This window comes from Elephas maximus, chromosome 4 (genome assembly GCF_024166365.1).
Source record: "Elephas maximus indicus isolate mEleMax1 chromosome 4, mEleMax1 primary haplotype, whole genome shotgun sequence".
In the NCBI taxonomy this organism is placed as follows: Eukaryota; Metazoa; Chordata; class Mammalia; order Proboscidea; family Elephantidae; genus Elephas; species Elephas maximus.
The window spans coordinates 20,701,621-20,710,288 of NC_064822.1; the positions used below are offsets into that span (position 1 = coordinate 20,701,621).

At 45.4% G+C, this 8,668-nt stretch overlaps 1 protein-coding gene across 7 annotated transcripts in view; it reads right to left on the bottom strand.

Moving 5' to 3' along the window:
- Positions 1 to 5,051, bottom strand: part of ZMYND11 (zinc finger MYND-type containing 11) — a 171,096-nt gene extending 166,045 nt beyond the window's left edge. For 3 of the 7 annotated variants that reach the window (XM_049881679.1, XM_049881670.1, XM_049881677.1), the window contains exon 1: positions 4,872 to 5,050. The gene's annotated coding sequence lies outside the window, so the exon portion shown is untranslated. Of the gene's footprint in view, positions 1 to 4,316; positions 4,373 to 4,871 lie in introns of those variants that run through there. The other 4 variants (XM_049881678.1, XM_049881676.1, XM_049881675.1 and 1 more) reach the window with 3 other exon arrangements.
- Positions 5,052 to 8,668: the final 3,617 nt, after the last annotated feature.

Genomic DNA, 8,668 nt, shown 5'->3' on the forward strand with positions numbered 1-8,668 from the left:
TACCTCCCGAAATAGTTGAACATCAACCAATTCCTTTTGGTACAATGATTCTGTACATTCCTTCCACCTTCTTTTGATGCTTACTGCATCATTCAACATTTTGCCCATAAAATCCTTCAATACTGCAACTCAAGGCTTGAATTTTTTCTTCAGGTCTTTCAGCTTAAGCAATGGCGAGTGTGTTCTTCCCTTTTGGCTTTCTATCTCCAGGTCTTTGCATATTTCATTAATACTTCCCACACTATTTAAATTACTATGATCCTGAATTGAATTTGACTCACAAACACTGTAACTACCTATTATATATATGGCATAGCCAGTTTTCTCCTGTCTTCTATTCTTAATATGATTAAAAAAAAAAAAAAAAAGAGCACACAGAATAAAGCAAAGCACAAACAAAATAAAAACTAAAACCAGAAACTTTGTGTATAACTTCTTCTACCATGCAAAACAAAAGGTAAAATCAATGATGAATGAGGCTTTAGATTATCTGTGAACTTCATTTAAATCCATGCTATCGGCATGTTGGAAACCCTGGTGGCTTAGTAGTTAAGAGTTCTGCCGGCAGCTCAAATCCACCAGGTGCTCCTTGGAAGCCCTGTGGGACAGTTCTACTCTGTCCTATAGCGTCGCTATGAGTTGGAATAGACTCAACGGCAATGGGTTGGTTTTTTTTTTTTTGTTTATGGGCATGTCAGGTATCAAAAGCTAAGACATAATGGTACTTGCCATCAGAATGCCGGAAACCCTGGTGATGTAGTGGTTAAGAGCTATGACTGCTAACCAAAAGGTCAGCAGTTCGAATCCACCAGGTGCTCCCTGGAAACCCTATGTGTTCTACCCTGGCTTACAGGGTGGCGCTATGAGTCGGAATCGGGTTGACCGCAGTGGGTTTATCAGAATGCCAGAACTACCATTTCTGGGAAGTAACTTCTATACTGGCAGCTTTTGAAAAATGCTGGTGGGTATGCAGTACTCATATTCCTTCTTGTACTAGAGTAAAAAATAAAAACAAAAGCTCTCAAGATAAAAGGACAGAGGAAACACTGTCCTTCCAACCTTAGATCGCTTAAGGTTAGAATTCACGGGAACACAGAACAGCCTACATCAGGACACAGTAAGGAAATACCTTTACTGAGACACCAACGGGAAAATAATGCATTGTTCTAAAGGGCTCAACTTGTGTTAAAACCTATCTTCCCAAGTGATACTAAAATGTAGGAAAGAAAGCATGTAACTAACACTTACCTAGTGCTTACTATGGGCCAGGAACTGTTTTAAGTGCTTTAAAAATATTAACTCATCTAACTGTCACAATAACTCTATGAGGTATGTACTATTATCATCCTTGTTCTTCCGATGGGAAAATGGAGACAAGGCTTGACAAGGTTAAGTAGCTGACCCAAGGTCACTCTGCTGGTAAATGACAGAGATAGGATTCAGGCCCAAGCTGCCTGGCTTCAAAGTCTGGGCTCTTAATCATTTTGTTACGCTGCCTCCCCAATCCAATGCTAGGAAAAAAAAAAAAAAAAAAATCTAATCACCATGTAAAATAATGCAATGCTACATCCAAGTTCAGGTTTTCAAACACTGTAATGTTTTAATCAAGACCATAAGATGGTCCATTTTGTTCTTAAATGTTTTCTGCAGATACAACCTCTTTGTTTAAATGTAACGATGTTCTCCTTAAAGAATTCAACTGAAGTAAAAGGAAGGTAAAGAAAGTTTTACCCCAGGGGTTATGGCTTTAAGTAAGCAAGGTAGAACAGTATTTGATACTTCTATTACAAATGTTAAAACTCTTAGTTAGATCCAATTAGTGTCTTAATATTCTAAACATGCTCAATTAAGGTATGCCAAAGGATATGAATGCCTCTATTATTATACCCTATCTGAACATTCCTGAGAAGAAAGGGGATACAAAGGGGTGAGAGTTCACATAAACACATGTCAATTCACTGAAACGTGCATGATGACATCCACGAAGTGCCAACATAATGATATCCTAGGAATATGTAGTATGATCTAAAGAGCTAAATCTAACACTTTAACTAATTTTTCTTTGTAAAGCTGGAAGCACTTATATGTATGTTTATTTGAACACCTTGCAACAGGTACTGCAAAAACAAATAGCCTAATCTACAGAATGTAAAAGGGGATTATAGAACACAAATATTAATGCTTGTCACAGACACTGATCCTTCAGTTTTCAAGATCTATGAAAAAAGGTACTGTGTAAAATATAGAAATCCTCTGTTAATCAGAGGTAGAGTCAAGCAAGATATTTTATTGATTCTGTCATAATTACAAAATAACACATCCCGTATCTTCTGATCTTTGATTTTTAACCTTGTCATCCTATAAAAAACAGTTGACCAAAACAATGACTGTAATGTACCTAGCCCCAGTTAGTCGAAGACAAGGAAAATATGCCTGTACAGAAATTAGTATTTTATCTCTCGCTTGTATAAATTAGATATTCAGGCAAAAAAAAAAAAAAAAAAAAAAAAAAACTACAAAGATGACCTTGCTTCCTCAAGATTTTAAACTCTGCAGGTACACCAAGACTATCACCCTGAGAACTTCCAACCATTAGTTAGAACCAGTGACCCAAAGGCCTGAAATTACTAAGCTAAAAACTACTATATTTCTGTTTAAAAGAAAACAAGGAAAAGCTTGTTTTCTTCCATTCAACATATAAGCAAATCATATTATTTTTAATAATGCACTTGTCTTCTATACGAAACCAAAGTTCACAGTTATTCTTCCATCAAGGCTTATTGTAGGATGCAGAAGGACAAGGGTGAGGTAGTGCCAACTCCCTCATGTTAAGCACCTCAGAAACTTAAAGAGGCGCTACTTTTTCCACTCCATCAGCCACCTGCTTCAGCAATTTCCCCCACAGAATGCAGTGGTTTCCTAAAAACACTACTCTTAGACATTTATCAAAATGGGCTTTCCTTGTAAAGGAATGCTTCACACACTGCACTACCTCCCTCCCCAGCCTGCTTATTTCAGAATGGAACATAAGGCTGCGTCGTGTTTTATATGTACACATATACACTATAGTACATTCTATACAATAAGTGTGCCTCTACATGCCGGGTGTGGGAGAAAGCTTGAGGGGAAACAATTTACATAAAAGTTGTCAGTGCCAAGAGACTCCAGTGCTCCACACCTGCTACGTAGGGTCCATGGTCCTTGTGCCCCTTGCCTCCCAGAAGGGGCCAGTGAAGCAGGACACTTCCCTTAAGGAGTTCCCACCTCATCTCAAAGAAACTTAGCCTTTTAGGCTTGCCTGTTAGGGGCTTCCCCATGAACTGCGGCTTTCTCCAAATCCTCTCGATAGGAAGAAAAGTGGTAGATTACTCAGGAAAATCCTAGAGCCTAGATCGTGAGAGACACAGGAACACCATACAACGTGGGAGGAGAGAAGTTGGGGTGACGGTGGTGCAACCAAGGAATTCTTTTCCAGAGACAGGAGAAAAGGAACCTGTTGACGAGGCAAAGGGCCTCGCTTTTATTTGTTGCTGCTCTATCCAGGGTATCTCGCCCCCCGCTCCTGGGATAACCGGACTGAATCCCTGCCTCAGTCCTTGGGGGACAAACCCTACCCAGCAGCTGCCATTGCTCCCCACACAACGAACCGCGACAGCAAATGCTTACACCAGCCCTCGTTTCCCTCCCTCTCCCCGCCCTCACCACACATACAATCCACGTTCCCTTCGGACCCCGGCCAGCGACCGTGTCCCCGAGAGGCCTGGGCCGCGGGCGAGAGAGCCGCAGGCGGCGCGGTGCAGGGGCCGCTCGGCCTCCTCACGCGACTCCCCGGCTTCCCCGACACCGACAAGGCCCCTGCGCAGTTCTCCTGAGGAGCCTCTCCCGGGAACCCGGGAAGGCGAGAGGGGTCGCGGGCAGCGGCACACGCTGTCTGCAACAAAATCCCACAACGCCCGCCCGCTCACAGCCGCCTTGGCGTCCCCGGCCCGGGGGACCCCTGCCCGGGAGCGTCCTCAGCCCGCCGCACACAAAGCTCCTCGGGCAACTTTGACACGATAGGCGAGAGGGGATCTATCACTACCCCCCGCCGCCACCCCCAAAAGACTGCAGGCTGGAGCGGGGGTCAGAGGCACAACAATACCGGGTCACCGTAATCGCCATTAATACTCATAAGCAGCCCCCCGGGCAGAGCCGACAGCCGCTCCCCGCCCGCGCCCACCTCGCCCCCCGCGCCGCGGCCCGCTGCCCTCGCCCCCATCACGGCCCGCCGCCCCGGGCCTCCCCGCCCTCGGCAGAAGCTCATTTCTTTCCCCCACCATTATGCTCTGGCTCCTCGCCGCCGCCGCCGCCGCCGCCTCGCCCGCGCCCTCCCCCACCCCTCTCTCCCCGTCCCCCTCGGCACCGACTCGGCGCCCGCCCTCCTTCCCCAACCACCAACCACCTCTCCCGGGCCTGGGGCCGCGCCGGAGAGGCCGCGCGGGAGCAGCGGGGGACTGCGCGGGGCGCCAGGCGCGAGCGCGGGTGGGCGCTGGTGCGGCCCGCGGCGCCCGCCCCCGCCGCCCCGGCCTCCCCGCCGCGCCCGGGCTCCGCCGGCCAGGGGACTGGTGGCATAGGATTTGGTAGTTTGAGCGGCGCCATGTTTATAATCCTCCATCACATCAAACACACACGGAGACACCCGGCGAGGGAAGAGCGAGATGACTGAGGGCGGCCCGGGGCGCGTGTGTGCGGGGTGCACGGCCGCCGGCCCCGGGGGACCCAGGTGCCGGAGCGGTGCGCGCGGGGAGGGCTCGCCGCGCCGCCGTGTCCCGCCGGCCCGGCCCGCTCGCCGCCCGCCCGCCCGCCCGCCCGCCCGCCGCTTCCCCACTTACTGTCTCGTCGCCGGTGCTGCTGCGGCGGGCCGCTCTAGAGCCGCGAGCAGGGCGGCGCGGCGCGGCGCGGCGCGGCGCGGGGGACACGGGCCGCGCCGCGGGTGGAGAAGTTGGAGGGCGCCGCAGCTGCCTGGGGAAAGTTTTCGGTCCCTTCCCGAGGCCGTGCCTCCCGCTTCACATGTTGGTTGTTGGGTGTGTGAGCTTTTTTTTTTTTTTTTTTTTTAATCCCCTCCTCTTTCCCCCCTTCTTTCTCTTTTCACCACCCGCCCCCCCAAAACCCGCGCACTCACTCCCTCTCCCTCTCTTTTTCTCTCCCCCTCAGAGTTTTATTGTGTCTGATTTTTTTCTTCCCTTCCTCTGTCTGTCCACACAGTTCAGATTTCTGGGGTAAACAGGGTTTCAGATGTAGCGAGGAGGAGTGGGCAGCGCGGGCAGAAGGAGAACTCTAGCGGCAGTGGCTGGACTTGCTTCTTTCCACCCAGGGAGTTTTTATGTACATTCATATTATGCAAATAATATAGAGGCGTTTTTACGTATTCACACTTACCTTCCCTCCCTTCCTATCTTTGGCGCCTCTATCCAAAAGTTGTCTTGGCATAGTGTTATAATCCCACAAGTGCATTTTATACCAGTACATACATGAAAGATACATCCATGCAGGCACGCTTGAGTAAAAAGCAGGACACACAAAGATTTAAACACTCGTGTCATTGCTAGGTTTCGACGGTAAGAAGATGTATGCAACTCTCGGCCAAGACAGGTTTTTATGTGGGGTGTACCTGCTTTGTAGTTTAGGTTGTATGGAACTGCAAAGTCTTTGAAAAGCGTTAAGTTTTAAAATAACAAAATTGGTAAAATAGTTTTAATATCTTTTTAATCCCATCATAAAAAGGAATTGCAGGGATATGCTGAATCTCATTCCATGTATATGCAAATATGACTTCAAAGGAAAAAAAGGACCATCCATTGTCAGTTTGGCGAGAAAGCTACAAGTTTGTGTGAGAAGTAGGTTATCTTATAATTTGTAGTTTGTAATTCTAGATCGGACCAGAGAAGATCTATTTAAGAAAGTCTTGGAGATAAGCATGTATTTTCGGTTTCTCATGTTTTCTCCAATGACCTTTCTCTACTGGGACAATTCAGCCACAATTTCATACAGATTATTATTGGATATGTGTACCTGAAAATCACTGGGAAGAGACTAGAAATTCTGGGCTTCTAATGCAATTTATCGTTACACTTTCACAATGGCTCCTACTCTCATATAAGGTCGCTATGTGTCAGAATCCACTTGAAACCACAAAACAACACTAAACTAGAACATATGAGTGCGCCTGCTTGAATAGGTGGTCTACAGTGTACGCCAGTCACTAACGTTATATTCCAAATGCCAAAGAAACAATTTTTAACCATTCACAGACCTGGTTCTGATACATCTGAGAGAGTTTTTAGTTATCTCAAGGAACATCACAAATGTTAATTAATTTTAAGGATAAAATTCAGCAGAGGGGTTAAAGATTGTCAGAAAAAAATCAAGCCATGCCTGGTTTAAATGCTGGACTAGAAATTCCAACAATGAATTGCTTTAGTTTAAGTAAATCACCTTAAAAAAAAAAGTCTGTTACTGCATCTAAAAACTAGAGGGACCACATGATTGTGTTTACTTTGCAGAGGTCACTCAAGTGAGGTAAGGTCGTATATGTATAAAAGGAAGCCTTTTAGGAAGGAAGCCACTGCATAACTCCACATTTTTATCCAATTATATTATGTAGGCATCATTTCCATTTTTTTTTAACCTGGATACCATCTCTCATTCTAAGTTAGATAACGTAAACGTACATTTCTTATGATTTTGCATAGAATTTAACTCTTGTCTCTATTTTCCTTTCAAACAATTTATTTACCTCACTGTTCCTCAGCTGAGTGATTATGTGTGTGTTGGGGGGAGAGGGAGGAAGGTCCAGAAGACCAAAGTAGCCATTTCCACATAACCTAAATTATACCATGAGTTTATTTACCAGATTGTGAAGAGGAAAAAAACAGGGCTAAAATGGACAGAGTGAAGCGGGGAAAAAGACGAGTAGTGGAATACAAGGAATAGTTTATGTCAACTGAATGTTTTTGAGACTTAATCAGTTGCTGTTGAGTTGACTGGCTGATGGGAGCTCCATGTGTATCAGAGTAGAACTGTGCTCTGTAGGGATTCCAATCTCTGGTTTTTAAACTTTTTTTTTTTTTTAATTGAACTTTAGATGAAGGTTTACAGAACAAACTAGTTTCTCAACAAACAGCTAGAACACACATTGTTCTATGACACTGGTTAACAACTCCACGACATGTCAACACTCTCCCTTCTCAACCCTGGGTTCCCTATTACTGGCTTTCCTGTTCCTTCCTGCCTTCCAGTCCCTGCCCGAGGGCTGGTACGCCCCTTCAGCCTTGTTTTGTTCCATGGGCCTGTTCAATCTTTTGCTGAAGGGTGAACCTCAGGAGCGGCCTCATTACTGAGCTGAAAGGGCGTCCGAGAGCCATACTCTCAGGGTTTCTCCAGTTTCTGCCAGGCCAGCAAGTCTGGTCTTGCTTCTTTAGTTAGAATTTTGTTCTACATTTTTCTCCAGCTCTGTCCAGAACCCTGTATTGTGATCCCTGTCAGAGCAGTCAGTGGTGATAGCAGCGAACATCTCGTTGTACTGGACTCAGTCTGGTGGACGCCGTGGTAGATGTGGTCCATTAGTCCTTTAGACTAATCTTTCCCTTGTGTCTTTAGTTTTCTTCATTCTTCCTTGCTCCCGAAGGGGTGAGACCAGTGGAGTGTCCTAGATGGCTGCTCACAGGCTTTTAAGACCCCAGACACTACTCACCAAAGCAGAATGTAGAACATTTCCTTTATAGACTCTGTTATGCCAACTGAGCTAGATGTTCCCCGAGACCATGGTCCCCACAGAATGGCTAGTTTTTAAGAAGTAGATCACCAGGCCTTTCTTCCAAGGAGCCTCTGAGTGGACTTAAACTTCCAACCTTTTGGTTACCAGAAAGCGTTAACTGTTTGCACCACCCAAGGACTCCTTTAGAGACTTAGCACCAACTGGAAGAAGAACCCCCATCATAACTTTCTTAATTCTTCCTTCTTACGTATCAAAACTCTTTATACTCAAGTGTAAATCATATCACATTTTTCGATATTCCACTTTGAAAAATATTACGTAAATGGAGAAGGCTTGCAATATTCAACACACTGGGTGAAAATTTTTGTCTCTAAAAAATAAATCAAATTACATCCCTAACTGATGCTATATACCAAAATAACTCAAATGACTTGAAGAATATAATGGTAAAAATTGAAAACCATTCTTTAAAAGCTAAAAGAAAATATTGTTGTTGTTAAGTGCCCTCCAGTTTGTTCCGACTCATAGTGACCGTATGTACAACGGAACGAAACACTGCCCGCTCCTGTGCCATCCTCATGATGGTTACACATGAGCCCATTGTTGCAGCCACTACATCAATCCATGTTGTTGAGGGCCTTCCTCTTTTTCACTGACCTTCTACTTTGCCAAGCATGATGTCCTTTTCCAGAGACTGGTCCTCCTGATAACATGTCCAAAGTACATGAGACAAAGTCTTGCCATCTTAGCTTCTAAGGAGCATTCTGGCTGTACTTCTGCCAGGACAGATTTGTCCATTCTTCTGGCAGTCCATTGTATACTCAGTATTCTTCACCAACATCTTAATTCAAAGGCATCAGTTCTTCTTTGGTCTTTCTTACTTATTGTCCAATTTTCGAATGCATTATATGA